This window comes from Pinus tabuliformis, chromosome X (genome assembly GCF_031772625.1).
Source record: "Pinus tabuliformis cultivar Carrire ecotype Pingquan chromosome X, CPIR1, whole genome shotgun sequence".
NCBI lineage: Eukaryota > Viridiplantae > Streptophyta > Pinopsida > Pinales > Pinaceae > Pinus > Pinus tabuliformis.
Window position 1 is genome coordinate 395,688,685 of NC_142308.1, and position 18,137 is coordinate 395,706,821.

Genomic DNA, 18,137 nt, shown 5'->3' on the forward strand with positions numbered 1-18,137 from the left:
TACATCTTGTTGTTTGATCAAAGGAATAGTATTGCAGGCTGATGCTTATGGTACAGATCTGAATGGCTGGTCTTAGAACCTGCATCTGCTCAGGGGGAGCGTGGATAGATTGGTACACTTTGGCATAAACAAAGGGGGAGCCAAATCAGAAACTTCAGCATGTACTCAGGGAGAGTATGGACAGCAGAAGGTATACCAAAGAAGAAAATATCTTGGTCCGCCCTTTGCCCTTGATGTCAAAGGGGGAGAGTGACTTGGTGTGGTGATTGCCATCAAGTCCAAAGGGGGAGATTGTTGGCATTATGATTCAAGTGTTGTCCTTGATGGAAACTCACTCAGAGGTTGGTACAGGTGCTCAGAGGTTGGTACAGGTGATGGCAACTTAATCAGAGGACAGATCTTAGTACAACATGCCAAGAAAGTTCATACACGCAGGTTCGTTAAGCCTAAGTCGCGTATACAAGCAGGTTCACTATATACCAAGTCGCGTATACGCAGGTTCTCTATATATCAAGTCGCGTGTACACGCAGGTTGGCTTCAGTAAAAGAGCGTGTATGTGGAAAAGTACCTTTGGTTCGTGGCGGTTAGTCCTTGGAAGTTGTGCCTATGGTTTCGGACCATGGTGTCTCGACGGGCGTGTCGATCCCTCGTTTTGAGGTTGATGGTATTGTGTTACTATGGTTTTGGACCGTGGTATTGTCAAGTACCTAAGGCTATATAAGGAGAAGATCATTAGGCAAAGGAGTAAGTGTTGGGTGTCTGACGAAGTGAGAAGATCTGGTATTGTTGGTTATCTGTTCAGGACGCTTGGCAAGGGTTGGATCTGACAGCGAAGGTATAAGTAATTATTTCTAGATCTACACGCAGGTTTCCTTTGGTGAAAGCGCGTATACACGCGGTTTTGGTACAGTGAAGTAGCGTATGCATAATAAGATTTGATATTTCAGGTTGCTGCTGATTCTGGTGGTTGTTGCAGAGTTCTGGGCTCTGGTTTGGGTTCTGTGATCTTGATGACAGGGTTTCAGTGATTCAGTATTGGGTTGTTTAATGAATTATGATGCAAGTATAAGTTGATGATTGTATTGCAGTAATGTTTGTTGTGTACTCTTGGATCCAGTCTAAAAATTGATGAAACGTGGTCCCTGAAGGAAAGAAGGTTGTAGGGTCAGCACCTACGTACTAGTAAATGGATCGGCTAGTACAAGAGCTGAGGGGGTTGTAGCTCCCTTCCAGGAGTAATTGGAAAACGAGAGAGGGTTGTAGCCCTCTGCAGGTTGTAGCCTGCGTACTGGTAAAGGACTGCACCAGTACATTGTAAAAGAAGTTTCTTATTAAAGAAGAAAGAGACGAATTGCAGCAGGTGGTTTTCACCCACATTGGGTTTCCACCTTATATCATGGTGTTCATGTGTGTGGCTCTTGTGTGATGTTCTGTTCTGTTATTCTGCACCTGTTTACTATTAATATGCTTAATAATGTTCTGATGCATTTACTGAAGATTAAGCTAACTGAATTATAAGATCTCTGGATATACGCGAGTTTCATTAGACACAGTAGCGTGTACACGCGGGTTCACTTAATTGAAGTAGCGTATATGTTTCTGAGTATGAAATTGGAAAGTTTTTACTGATCTGATAATACTGATTCACCCCCCCCCCCCCCCTCTCAGTATTATTTCCAACACCAAAATGGCTAGGGAGTTGAGAAAAAGGGTTTCTTTCCTCTGTTGTCCAAATTTTCTTCAGGAGCTCGTCCATGTTCATGCTGCTACATGGCTTGCTGGTGTCCCCGAGTTGGTTGTAGACCTCTTCTAGCATTAAAATGTATAAAGAATTATGACGAACAAGTGGCTAGAACTGAGGTGTCTGTCCACCATTAGGGGACAACATTTTGCGGGACCCCATTCCCTGAGAGCTTAGATTTTTCCCCAACTTTAGTTCAAGGCCAATAGGTTTTAATTTTGTGACTGGAACCTACTGGTCCAATTCATGAAATTTTCGTTCTTTCCTCTATGAGCCCAAACTCAAGCTTGTGTTTTATTTTTAAATTCTTCTTGTACAGGGTATCGAACCCAAGACCTACTAATGTTATTGTGCTCTCTTTTCTCAGACGAGGGTCACATAAGGATCGACCCAGGTATTGAAATTTATAGTAATAGATGCCTTGAAAATGGGATCTAGTCATTCATCTTAGGGAAAACAATGATTTGGCCATCTGGGCCACGTCATTTCGAGCGAGAAAAGCTTCACAAAAAATTATTTGATACAAAGTTTGAAACCCTAATCAAGTTAAGTTGTGAGAAACTTAGACAATGAATCAGTTGTGGGGAATTTCCACCTATCCTATAAACTTCCCTTGGTATCTCTAATGACTCGGATGTTGCATGCACTTCTATCTTACTAATCCTCTATCTTAACCTCTAGGGCTACTCTCTTTGCGATTGGAGGTTGTTATCAAATAATGCTAGAGTGGTGGAAGTTGAATTTGAAAATCACACCTTGAAAAAATTGGCCACAAAAATGAAAATGAAATAAAACATTGATTTGCAAACCTAGTTGGGGAACCTCCATACTAAATATTCTGAAGATGGGAGCATACTTTCTATAATAGCAATTGGAGTTATGTTTCTGGACACCTGTAATGTAGAAGAAACTTGTGTCGATTCACGTTTTTGTGTGTTCCACATATATTATTATATTATTCTGGGTAGGTGTTGTAGGAACTCCCATTTTGTCTCAGTAAAGGTCATGCCTACAAGAAGGAATGTTTGATTGTGCAAACTGGAAACCATTTTTAGTTATAAACTATTTTGGATTTTCAAAACTTAGCTTTAGAGTCCAAATAACTGTAATGGCTATTTAGACATAAACTTTTATATTAAGACCTAGTAAATTGGATGTTTATTTTTCCTTATCTGAAAATTCATTTTTAGAGAAAATATAAACAAGTTATTGTTGTTTCTTTTTGGGTATTAGCCTTTTTCTAACTAAAAACTTTGAAAATCCCCTAGGAAGATAACTTTTGTTAAATTTTTAAAATGATTTAAGTGGTAGATACATTGAAGAAATCCTTGAAGTCTGTTCAAAACAACAGTGTCAAGACAAGTGCAACAATGCAATGTTGGGTGGCAGCTTCAACTAGAGGAAGGATTATTGGAGATTGCATTTGAAGCAACAAACTTCAATTACAAAGAATTGATACTTGAAAGTAAAATGTGCACTTGCATTATTCATTGTCTTGGTGCAACAAGTAGCTAAGATGGATTGGACCACTTAAAATTCGTGGAGTATTGAATATGTTTTTAGTTGTTCATGTTGCATATACTAAGTTGTAAGTGTGTGGAAGACCTTCCATTGACACTATTTGAAACAATAGTGCTAAAAATAGGCAATGGGATAGTGTTTCTTGGTAGGTTTGGTTTTGTATGAGTCTTGGATGTTGTGCTTGAGACAACGTTGAAGGATGGCACGGTGATGGGGGTTAGATTCCTAGGATTGTGATGGAGGATGGACTCCTTGTATTGGAAGAACCATACCTTAACAAACCAAGTAGTGACATTTTTCCCTTCAGGTGTGTTTATCTTGTATTTTTCTTTGTTGTAACTGTAGATTTGATTACAGGAGTTTTCCCAGTGTTTTAGCGTCTATCGAGAAATGACCAAGGTTTTGCACAGAGTTTGTCCACTAGGAAAAATAGTTCTCCCCAAATTCATTGGTCATCCATGAGCCCCCCTTTGCTAACACCATTGAATGGTCATTTAAGGAAGGGACTTGCAGCCCCATAGCGTCCCTTGTTTTTTTAAAGTGAGAAAAAATGACTTTTATTGACATAAAAGGTGATACATGTTTAGTAGAGCATAAGGCAAGTCACCACCAAAAACAAAAACATACCATACAAACTTCAACCAAGGGAAAAAAAGAAACCAAGGACACTACGAATATCGAAACACCACTTAGCCAAAGAAAGAAACCCTGTGAGGAGCCAAAAGAGGATGCATCATAATGCCAGTAATGACCCAGATCCATCCGAAAAGATGGACAGAGAGCCAAAATAAAACACTGGATTCAATCAAAAAGCCAAAATGGAGCGTCAGATTCAATAAAAAACAAAGAAAAAATCAGATGCATGGGGTGCTCCCTGGATCTAGAGGCTGTAGCGATTGTAACCTGGAGCCGATGTTATACCATGATTAGACAACACATCAACCACTAAATTTTGTTCCTGATATATGTGGGAAAATCAATATTATTGAGAGAGACTTTAAGCCCCATGATTTCCCAAATCCAGTGGAGTCGGGAAGGGACATCAAGTGAAGAAATACCCTACACCCAATCAATGGTGGACTTGGAGTCTCCAACAATTCTAATCCCCTCAATTGCAAGCCACCTTGTAAGTTTTAACACTCCACAAAGAGCTAGGACCTCCACCCAGCAAGTCGAGCCTGTGCTACCTGACCAGTAAAACCTGTAAGTTGTGGAATGGTCCACCACAATATAAGCACCAAAACCACATGCACCCTGTAAGAAAACTCCTTCAAATAAACTGACAAGGGAGGAGAAATTGAACTGGGTGAAAGAAACCACATTGCTGTGAGCACAAGGCTTCTAAGGACCCACCTCCGAAAATTAATTCAAGATTTTCATAATATCTACACAAATAAAAAAATACAAGACTCCTCCTTGATATTTTTCTTCACAAATCAGAAAACATCCAATGCAATAATAAGAAGAGAAAAATACCAACAAGAAGAGAAAAATGCTCAAATAATGAGTTTCCAATAATAACTTTGTTTATAGTAAATACTTTGAAAATAATAGAATAAAATATCAATTTCAAATTAATTGGGACAATAATAATAATTATTATTATTATTATTATTTTGGTTAGTTTAACTCATGGAAATTAAACTGTCTCATAAACTAAAATTGTTATTTTTATTGTTTGAATATATTTTTAAATAAACAAATAAATATAAAATTTTAAAAAATTCTAAAACATTAAATTTCAGTAATTTTTTATTTTAATGTTTTTTTTTTTAATTTGATTTAGAGCAAAATTCATCAATTATATATATATATATATATATGAGCTCCAAGGCCTTAGGTGTATTTACAATAACTTATCCAGTTGTATATGGGGAGTAATTCACCATCTCACATTTATGTAGACAAATACTTCAGAGCATTGCCTATTTTTGTAGTATGGGGTAAAGGATTCTTAAGAAACAAAGATTATTTTCAACAATTTTATATATATAAATAAATAATTAATGAGCTCCAAGGCCTTAGGTGTATTTGCTAATTTACAATAACTTATCCAGCTGTTTATGGGAGTAATTCACCATCTCACATTTATGTAGACAAATACTTCAGAGCATTGACTATTTTTGTAGTATGGGGTAAAGGATTCTTAAGAAACAAAGATAATTTTCAACAATGAAAAGAAATTTATTCCTCTGCAATCCACAAAGATCATCTCCTTCTTTAAGGAATACATTCTACAACAGATATTAAAATCTTTAAGAACAACCCAATTTCCCATTATCTCAGGAACTGCCCGAGGGAATGTCTGTGGTGGAGGGGGTATGATAAAAATAAATGCTAACATATTTGTCCACTTCAAAATAGGCCAGGAAAAATATTAAAGCCAAGCTGGTTGCAATATGGACCTTCATAATGCTTGCAAAGATCTACCATATAAAAAACATTCAAATTCTTGGAGATTCTAAATGTGTCATAAATGGGCTGACAGGTAATGGTCATTTAAAGTCTTGCTAATGCTCATTTAAAGTCTTGCTAATGCTCATTTAAAGTCTTGAAGCCTGGAAACTTACAATTAAGAAAACAAAATCAATTTTTCAGTCTATGAGGTACCAACATATATACCACGAGTATAATAGGACATCTAAAAACATTTTATATTTGGATCCAAGCAACATTATATACGAAGAATACATATAAAAAAAATTCAAAACATCCAATCTATCCCCATTGTACACGTGAATTAGATTGAGCTACAACAATTGCAGTGGCATCCAGTCCGCTTTTCAAAAATCATTTCTGAAGATTCACCTCACAGTTTGAATGGATCAGACTCCGGGATCTCCTTGTTATTTCATGTTCTGTTGCTATTCAATTTCTTCCATGTTCATAGTTTTTCAACTCATTCTGTTTGCTGCTGATTTTCTGTATGTATCAGACAGCTGGTTTAGTATTAATGCCGTCTTTTTTATTACAGTCATATTGTAATTCAGAAATTTCAGCCAACTGCTGCATTTTTTGTTCATAGCTGGCAGCCAGGTGTCGTGGTACAACTATTTACTTTTGCAGCTCTTCAGTGTTCTACTGAGAAAGAGTTTCTTCCGGGGCTTAATTCTATATTTTTTGGTTCCTCAGAATAACAAAAAAATATTTTAACAGTGAAAAAAAATATTGGCACGGACATTTGACTTCAAATCTTATAAGGCAGGAGAAGAAAGAGTGGATTCATTAAAAAAGAAATTATTTCATTTTAACTTATTTTACATATTATATTATATTATTATATATGTGTGTCTGTCTGTGTTTGTAATACTCACATAGAGAAAGAGAGTTTTCAATTTCATTCCATGAACATGTACAAACTGAATATGGTAGTATTTTTTTAATGTATAGGATTAACGGTAAACTTTAATAGAATATATATTTGGAAGCAATGTTTAGGATGCTCATCATTTATATTGTTTGTTTATATTAGTGACTTAGGGTAAAAGTTAATTATTGTGGCGGGGAATTTCCAGTAATGACATATGGAGTAAGTTGATCTGTTTCAAATACCTTAAGAATAAGGATTTCACCTGCTGGATGAGACAAGGATCTATTGAGAAAAAAAAATGGATCCAAGATATGGCACAACTTCAATAAGGTAAAAGACATTTTGTCACAGAACATCACATGGCTGTTCGGCACAGGAAACAGGGTTATATTGGGCAAAGACCGTATTTTAGGTACCAGTGCGGATCCTCTTGGTACAACAAAATTAATAAAATGCCTAAATAGAAAAGGCATCTTTGTTTTGAACTAGGGGATCCGTGAGCGGATCGACAATATTCCAATCTGGATGGATCCCATCCAACTGAATCTCACAGGGCAATATGAACTGGAATGGCTCCAACTCATAAAATCATTAAAAGGCGTTAGAGTATGTTATGACAGCAAGGGAGATCATATTACTTGGATGGGAAAAAAGAAGAAATCCGGAGAGATTGAAGTAGTGGACTGCTATTTCAATATTTGCATGAAGGAACTACAGATTTCTGACAGATGTTGGTTCTATAAGTTCTGGCAAACACAAATCCCCCAAAAGATTATCATTTTCCTATGGCTGACATGGCAGAATAAGAACCTTACATGGGAAAATTTACAGAAGGGGTATCAACATGGACTTGGGATCTGCTGCCTATGTAGGAAGGAAGGAGACGATAACAACCATTTATTCTTACATTGTCCAAGTTCTGTTAGCATTTGGAAGCATTTCACTACTAACATGAAGATACCATATATTCATTTTAATACCATTGATGATTGCTTAAAATGGTGGAGTATACAATGCATCAACTGGAGGACGCTCTCACTTGATGTCTTCTGGGAAATTTGGAAAGGGCACAATCACCTGATCTTTGGAACAAAAAGGTGGAGAGAAGACATGATTTGTGATTACATAGAATGATGGACCAAATCGGTTCAGGGGTCTGGTACCATGCAAAAGGAAAAGGAAGATAAAGGGATGGAACAGGGTATCATATACCCAACTAGTTTTTTTGATGGTCTCAAGGAGGGAAATGCAGATGCAGGATTTGGATAAATTTTTTTGAAGATAAAGTATGAAAGCAAAAGCTATTGCCTTGTGGGGGTTATTATGGATTACTAAATTTTTGGACATCCCACAAGTACAAATCTATGGAGATTCCAGATGTATTATAAACCACATTTTAGGAAGAAATAATATTCAACAAAACACCCTCCAAGGCTGGTTAAACCGAATACAAAGCGTATGGATCACACTCCAACAGTCTACCATACAACACATCAGCAGAGCCTACGACAAAAATGCAGATGGAATGTCAAAAAAGGGACTAATGGATACACAAGATGGTATGCACATTCATATAAAAATGGGGACAAGAATGATAGAAGCAGGAAGCATCGACATGCGAGGATAAAGCATTACACCTTGTCAACTGGTCTATGCGACAACACAGATAAGTACTTTTTAACAACTTTTTTAATTACTTTTTGTATATGTTTTGTAAAAGGTCTTGTATAAAAAAGACATTTGGTAGACTACTGTATATGGAGATAATTCTAGAAAATGCTTGTATTTTTGCTTCTCTGTTTCATCCTTAGACTCAAAAGAATATTTAGACAATGACTAAAGCTGTTAACTGTAGCATATACTTTTTTTCCTGATCAATTAGAGAAGGGCTATACAATGAGGATTATGGTGCAGTTATGTAATCGTATATATGTATTGTTTTATATAATACAAAACAGGTAGTTTTTTCCTATTGAGTAAGGGTAAAAGTTAATAGAATGTATATTTGGAAGCGATGTTTAGGATGCTTATCATTTATATTGTTTGTTTATATTAGTGAGGTTAAATTGTTTTTGTTTCTAAGGTAAGATTTAAAACTATTTTTGATTGGCTAAAATTTAAAATTGTTTTTGATGGGTTGAAATTGTTTTTTTTCAAAATCAAGGGTTAATAAGAGTGAAATTCTTTTTTTTTTAAACCATAAATTGATTAAATATTCAGTTTTGGTGTGGTTTTTCTTAAATAACTGTGATAAACCAGAACCAATTAGAATTAATCACCAATAATTAATAATAATCATCCTCACTGTTGGTTGTCAACTGAAATATAATAAATTTTAAAAGTTTTCCAAAGAAAAAAGAAATAAAAAATAAAAGAGAAGATTTGCCTTAATGAAAATTGAAAACTACCTGTATGCAGTTTGTTGAAATTGTTATCAGTGAGATTTGAAATTCGCTATTAAGAAAAATCTAGCGGAAATACAAATTGAGTAATCAATCTCTGGTGATGTGGTTGAACAGAAAAACAAATTGGTGCAGTAAATTTCATTTGCTATGATTGTTTTTAATATTCATGAACTTTTAGCAAAGTATATAGTTGGATTTTTTGAATATGGTATTGTTTCTTGGTTGAGCCGAGAGGCTCATTTTACAACCCAGTATGATGTGTAATGATGTCTGTCCATCATCAAAGTTGAAATTTTGTTCATGTCAACTAAAATAAAAGTTTAAAGAAAAACTAAAAAAAAAAAACTATACAAAACATTTAAATAATGTCTGCTCATAAAAAAAAAAAATTCACATGAAGAATTTGGATCCCTCTCAGCGCATGTTAGATCCATATTTAAGATGGATCTATGTTGGTTTTAGTGAAGCCCCAAGTTTCCAATTCCAATGGGACACCATGTTCTCTGACCATACAGACATAATCTTGTTTTGATGAGGAGTAGAACAAAAGTAATCATAGTTGGGCCACTGGTCTAGATAATGATGGATAGTGATGGCATTAGAGAAGTTGCGTTGCTTTTTATTGGTAGAAAATAATTGGCATGCCATTTGGCAGGAAATGCGTGGGATTGGATTTAAGCAAGTACATTATACAACGATGGGCATATAAGGACCACTCCATCGACTTAGGTCAGGACATTGGAAAAGGCCTAAAGAAGCTCGGGAAGAATGGGTGTGCACATTTTGCACGTTTCGGGCAGTGGAATCCGAAAAAAAAAAAATCATTTTGGAATGTGAAAAGGTCTACCAAAGCTTGGGAAGAACGAGAATGAGTGTATACATTTTGCACGTCTCGGGTAGTGGAATCTGAAAAACATTTAATTTTGGAATGTGATGCATTTAAAGGCATCAGAGAAAATTATGGGAATATGTTAGCATCGGTTTCTTGGCATTGTCTTTTCAGCAAGGGGATTGTTGGAAGGTTGGACCAGAGCATCATTAATTTGAATAAGAAAAGGATTGAATTGCAAAAGGTGAAAAACACGAAACTAATGGTCTCATAGACTATCTTTAGTCTTGTGGACCTTAAAATATCATTTCATTGCATTTCATATATAGCCTCTGGGCATTAACTGCCCAAGGCAGGCCAATTATTTGTTGTTGGAAAATAATTGGCATGCCATTGTGATGCCATTGGGTAGTAAATGCATGGGGGATGTATATGCCCACCGTTGGATTTAAGCAAGTAGATTAACCAATGATGGGCATATACAACTCCAGGGCATTAACTTCCCAATGGCAAGCCATGTATTTGTTTCCCTCTATATTGTCTAGACATAATGGAAGGTCAAACATGAACACCAGCTACCACTCCTACTCACATTCATTTTCTTGATAAATAGAAATTTTTTTGTTGCCCTCTCTATTGTCTACATAGAATGGAAGGTCAAACACGAACACCAGCTACCAGTTCTACTCACATTCATTTTCTTGATAACTAGAAATTTTTTTGCCTAATGGATTCTACTAATGCCAAGAGATTTTACCCAAATAAAAATATTGTTTTATGGTATAGTTTTTGTTTTTAGTTTTTTTATTATTATTATAATAAATAATATTCCCTATATATCTTTTTTTTTTTTTGTCTATTTCATTTATTTTTTAATAATATATAAAGTTTTAGATGAAAAAAAAATACCATGAAAATCATGTTTGGTTAGTTATATATATAGGTGTAACATTTCATATTCATTATTGAAAAAACGATTCATGTCCAAGCTTAACATATAAAGAAATACAATTCTGAAAGCCTACCACAAATAAAAAGACGAAGCATTAATATGCTCCTTAAAATAGCAGCATATAATAACACATTCTTTCCGACTTCACAGTGAGACATGAAAAGTAAAACGCCAAGATAACTATATCTAAGTCAATCATACAATCATATTCAAAAACCTACTCCAGAAAAATTCAATACCAAGAACTTTGACATGCATAAAAATATAATTCAAACAATACTCACTCCAACAAATAATGACATAACCAATTAATACACACCCTAAACTAACCTAACAACCCTTGCTCCAAAATAACCATAACAATATATGCCAAGACCAAATATAAAATCATCCCACGATACATGCCACAACGTAAACCACAATCATAGTGACACTAATCCACCTTATAATTATGGGCCAAAAATCAACCAAACATATACACATCCACTTGGACTCTCAAGAGCCCGACATACATTACATTAAATATTTTGTGTTCTATTTGAAACGAAAGTTAAAAGTTATTAAAAAGGACATGATTCAGGTCAAGGGAGTTCTAGAAATGATATGGAATCTTGGTTTCTCATATTATAATTATGTAAAAAGGACATGATTCAGGTCAAGGGAGTTCTAGAAATGATATGGAATCTTGGTTTCTCATATTATAATTATGGAAGAAACCTAAAATTATTTTTGATCAGTTAAGTGTTTGTTTAATATAAAGAAACAAATTAATAATTTATGATTTAATGATATTTGGCAGTAACATTTAACTGATAGTAATGGTTAGCTGGATAGTAATGAGTTAGTTTGTATTCACATGAAATAATTATTATTATTTTTATTTTAGATTTATTAGGAAAGATCCATGTTAACTCAAAATTTTTAAGGATTTGATCCTTCTTAATATATATTTATCTCTATGAATTTGATGTTTCATATATATAAAATTTGTTTTCTTGGTGGAAAAATTACACTCATTTTGAATAATACATCAATAAAATATTTTAACCATAAAACTCTCTCTCTTAAACTCCATTTTAAGCATGGAAGAAATTTCAGATCTCCTTCATTCTGAGATATATATATATATATATATATATATATTTATTGCCATGAATAATATATCAATAAAATATGTTAACCATAGGAAACTTTTTATTTTCAATTTTGATACATATTTGGATATTCAATTATTGTGGTTGACATCAAAATATTTTTGTTAATAATATATTTTTAAATAAATAATTAAAAGCATACTACAATGAACCTGCACAATTAGAGAAATTTTATTAATGTTTTATGACAATTGTAATTTAAAAAATCCAAATATCTATATTATATCATCTTGCCATGTAGTTTGCATCAACCACAATTTTTTTCCTATGGAATTTGCACACATCATTATTTATGTCAGGTTTTCATACACTCCAAGTTATCATTTTTATGATGAGCAGTTTTCAATTTGAATATTTATAATGCTCCAAGATTTTTATTTTCAATAATACTAAACTATTATTTTAAATTAAGGCACCTAAACAGGTAACAAACATGGTAATGAATATTACACACAATTTCATTTAAGTAATAATAAGTAAATACATATAGATGGATGAGTGACATTTTAGTTTCAATTTTCTTGCTATGTATATAGATATATAAGAAGTTCATATGATAAATATTAGTTAATCTAGATATTCAAATATTGTGGTTGACATCAAAATAGTTTTTGTTAACAATAAATTTTGAAATCCCTTATGTCAATTGTATGTTAAGGACACAAATAATTAAAAGCATACTACAACAAACCTTGTAAGAAAAATGAGAGAAATATTATTAATGTTTTGTGATAATTGTAATTTAAAAAATCCAAATATCTATATTATATCATCTTGCCATGTAGTTTGCATCATCAACCACATAAATTTTTTCCCATGGAATTTGCACACATCCTTATCCATGTCATGTTTTCATACACTCCAAGTCATCATTTTTATGATGAGTGGTTTTAAATTGAATATTTATAATGCCCCCAAATTTTTATTTAAAAAATACTAAACTATTATTTCAAATTAAGGCGCTTGAATGGGTAGCAAAAATTGTAATGAATATTGCATACACTTTGATTTCAGTAAATAATAAGTAAATAAATATAGATTGATGAGTGACATTAATGAGCATGGATTTTAATTTTATAGAATACGACTCCACTTGACTGATGGAAAATTGTGAAAGATAAATGACAAGTCCAAGAATTCTGATTCTCTAAAGGAAAATTTGGATGGGGGACAAATAACAAACTTTAAGGGCCACCTAGCACAAAGGGGATATGGTTCCTAGGCAATAAATAATTGTTAGTGGGAGAATTTTTCCATGTTATGTGGCTAGGAGGGGTGAAGGATGAGTGAAAAAACACTTGAGATTAACGAGTCTCAAGCCACAGGAGCATAGGTGTATGTGTGCGGCTAAGGTTGTATCTATTCATCTATTATTAAAATGTGAAATATTTAGAGCTATTAACAAGCACGAGGATCTTGTCTCTATAAAATCAAAACCCAAACTTGGGGGTGTCTCAGTAAAGAGATTTGACTTATCGGTCGACTATAGACAAGTGGAACATCACTCATCAATCAGTATCACCCCAAACTGGTTACAGGTTCATCCAAACTTTAATGCATGTGTTGCAAGTAGTGTTTTTAATTAACATAAATATTCACCATAAATTCTCTATGTTACTGTGATTTGAATAACCTACTAAGAATGTTACTTCCATTTTAATATTTAAATAAAGCATAAATATTTATGCCTAATTTTCAATTTTATTCATTCATTTTGGAATTGTTTTAAATAGGAATAATTCTATACTAATCATGAGATGTATAGAATTAAAAATAATAATGAAAATTTATTAAAGACATCCTATATATATATATATATATATATATATATATATATATATATAAAGCCTATCTTTCCTTAGGATAATAAATATTTGAATAGTTCAACATGAAAGGTAATAAAAAACATAGATAATGGTGAAAACGGGTCACCTCATACACATCAGGAAATACACCAATAAGCTAGAAGAAAAGGTTTTATTTTTTACTTGGAAATCAGTAAGGTCCAATCATCCTTATTCATCTATCTAGGCTAGACATAAAACCAATTGCCTCTCCATTACAAAGAAACATGACTAGATAATGCCTTAAGCACACTAAAGTTGTAATATGTTAAACTAAAATGTTGAGACCACTGATAAACACATGGGAAGGGAGTAAATACTAAAGATTAGCATCAAATAAGATGTCCTCATAGACTGTGGCCTCATGAATGTTAGAGAATAAGTATAAACAGGATAGAGCTAAACACAATCATCAAAATAAAGATGTCGCCCACAAAGAACCAAGATAAACCAATGCAAAACCCCCAGTAATCAAATGTGACTCTTGTAGCATACCTATTACGGGGTGATTATAGTCCTTAGCATGAGGTATGTCGCTAAGGAACGAGACAACAAGGAAAAATCTGGCTAGGCCACTGAGTTATGCAATTTATGTCATCATAACTTAACAATGACGTAGGAAGGAAACAACGTACGCAATGTAGGAAAGATGTAACTGGGATTTCTTGAAAAGAATCCTAATATTGATTATATTAACCTCAAGAGGGCCAAAACCCCAATTAAGGGTTTAACAATCAAAGATGTTTATAACCACACTTTTACATACTGAAAATAAAGTTATCAAAGATGTAGACCACAACAAACAATTTATGTTTCATATCAAAAATTTTATACACTCTAAGTATTGTGAATAGGTACAACCATATGTGATGGAAAAATCATGGGATCACGAAATTTTATCCTTACCCTATCCATTGTTCCTAGGGTTCACAATGGAACCAAATAATAAATAACCATGTAGAATCCTCAAAATTGAATAAAGCCTTTCATTAGCCAATGAGAAAGATATAATAAAATTACAAGCATGTAGAATGGGGGTCCTAGGGTGGGTACCCTCTCCTAGCATCACATTACAACAGTGAAGGTCTGACGAACCCAAACACCTTTTAAAAGAAACTAAATGTAGATAATGGAAATAGAAGTCATCCAGGAAGTTACATGCAACAACCAAGTAGGGTAAATGTAATGGCCATCTTCTCATCAATGTTCCAAGGGTAAAACATTTGGGAGTAGGTACACATGGTGGCTTACCTCTTTCTCTTAGCCTATAGCATAGTATTGACAAAATCTTGTTGCCAAACGACAACCCTCCTACCCAGACCACGAAGAAGCATTAGTACATTAAAAAAAGGGGGGAATGAATAAAGATTGAAAATCTAAATGAGTCAAAAATGAAAATAGTTACCTACAATGATGACCCATCTCCTTAAATATCCACAAAGTGCAAGAAAAATCCATAAGGACAATTATTTCACAGAAGGAAGAAAATAACAAGGGTAATATTTTTTTTCAGCACTCAGAGTTAGGAATGTGGAAGGGGGAGAGGAAGAGAAGAAAGGCTCACATATATAAGTCACAAAACCAAACAAGATTATACAGAGCTAAAGGAAAGTAAGGTAGGCCACAAACTCATAAGGTATGTCTGAGATCATAGACCTAAGTCATAGAGTCAAACAAAATTTCATAGAGCTGAAGGTCCATAATATTTGTCCAAATCATAGGCAGAAGTACCAAAACTAAACGAAGACACAGAGAGATGACAAATACAAAGAAACGACAATACAAACCCCAAACCATAACTCCACAGGGTGTTTGAACCATATTCCCACTTGTCGAGGAACCCAATTCTCCATCCACATACCTAAATTACTCGTTTGAGCCTTTGCATTGGCATCAATTGAATGGAAATTATATATATATATATATATATATATATATATATATATATATATATATATATATATATATATATATATATATATATATATATATATATATATATATCTGTGTGTGTGTGTAGAGAGAGAGAGAGAGAGCCATTAAATACATCATAAATGTTGGTTCAAGACAAAAGGGGGATCATCATCGATTTTAAATATGATGGTCCTCACCACGACCGGTTATGTGAATAAACCCAAGTTTCATGCCCATTTCCATGTCGGGTAACATGTAAACACTTAACCTATCGGGGTAGACCTTGGTTGAAACTATGTATGGATTTTTCGGCTTCCAGCATAGGCGGAACAAAAGAGTCTTCCATAGGATGGTGTAGCCATAATCTAAATTGACATGACAACTCACCAAGCGACTTAGAAGACAATGAGGCAACTAATCAAGTAGGGAAATACAACCTCGTCAATAGCAATAGGTCCCTATAATTATAATTGATACCTATGGCCACCACCAAGTGAAATTTCATATAACAATGGTGCTCTCCTCCCTATGCCTTTGCATATATACAATACACATGGTTAGAGTGGTTCCATGTCCCAAGACTTAATGAAGTCGTAGATATAAATGAAAATATATTATAAGTGAAAGTTTAAAAATGTGTCAGAATTTTATAGTCCCTAACACCACCCCAAATAAGAAGTTCTAGCCAGAATGTGATGGGATTTGAACAAGGTGCCCTTATATTTGCAACCCATGCCAACATTGTACCTTTAAGAAAAAAACAAAAAAATAAATTGAGAGGTTTGAGAGGTGTCACAACATGGTATCAAAGCCCAATTTTACAACATTTGAACCTACATGGGTGTAAAATGAACAAAGAAAATAAGTCAGAATAGCTAATATGTTTGATTACCACTCCTATATGTTAAATGGATAAGGAGGAAGAAGGAGAAATTCCACAATGGAGCCACAAAGGGAGTGAGACACATCAAGGTAAAGAGTTAGCTCGAGGGATATACATTGAAATACCAAACTCTAGGAATCAATATATCCAATATGTGCAATCAATTCTATTAGAAAATATGGAAAGAATGCAAACCAAAATACAAAATATAGAACTGATAAAAAACTCTTATTGAGGATTGTTGGACACCTAATCCACTAAGTTTTATGGTGTGGAATGTGAACATTCATTGGAGTCCAAGAGACTACTTGGAATATGAAAACCAAGGGTCATAAGACAATGTATCAATATGAAAATATTTGTGAATAGGATGCATCTCACATTTATTTTAATATTGTCCATTATTTTGCGAGTATTTAACATGGTATCAGATCGGGAAAACTCCTACCCTGCTCAAATTTGAGCCACCGGTTTTGTGGTCATTTCAGTCTTGCCATTCTGGCCATGATTCTTTGAAAATATAACTCTCTTGAGTATGTCATACCTTTCTTTCTTAGACTTGGCATTTCCTAAACCATATTCTCGACCATTTTTCTACCTTATGCCTGCTTCTCTACTCACATATGTGTTTAGGAATCTTCTACAAGTAGAAATACTCCTCTTTAATGTCATTATTGTATGCAATGTGTTTATTTACCTAGCATAGTTATTGTTGCCTACTTGAACGGTATTCCCATGGCCATTTCTTTGCCATTGTGTCAGGCCTTATCTCAACGACCTCCGAAAAACCTCATGAGAATTCTCTTTACCAATTTTGAAGATGGCCTGAGAGAAATTTTAATACCATTTTAATCTAAATTTGTTTGTGATTCCTTTGTTGGAGATGCAAAGTTTCCTACCAGTCAAGTGGTTTCTCATTTTAACAAATAATTCGTGTTTATAATTATTGATAGAGCTACTGCAAGCATCTTTGTTCCATAGTTGTTCCTTCTCGATTCTTCTGATTCTGTGAAGCTACGATCACCCAAAAAAAGTGACAACCATTATGGTCATGTAGGAGGAGTTGTGCAACGAAACACTTAAGGTTGAAAATGGGAGTGTATTTTCAGTGTTTTGAACTTCATTGATGGGTTGTGGTCATATTATGGAAGTTAGAGATTGTTAATATTCACCACCAAGCTCTCATGTTGGTGTTAAAACAATTACCATATGGCCCATTTGATTTTTGTTACAATGGTCTCAAAGATAACAAATGTATTTGTTCCTTGTTCTTCGACTATTTCTTGCTCGTGATAAAATCTACATGCCAACGAGGCCAACATTGTGCCTTATATGCTCAGACCAAGTAATCCAATAAAGTAAATTTCAATGTTTTTATCATTCATATGTTTATAACTCATTCGTTTACCAATTGTTTGATCCTCTATGTCATTTCTAGCACGTCCTTGCCCATAGACTAAATACATTATCACTGTAAATAGAAATTTTTTATTTGCACTCAAATTTGTGTGGCTCTCCCTTTTTCCAAATTTATAGGAGAGCGGCATGTTGAAATCTACTTGAATTAGAAAATAGTTTGGCAT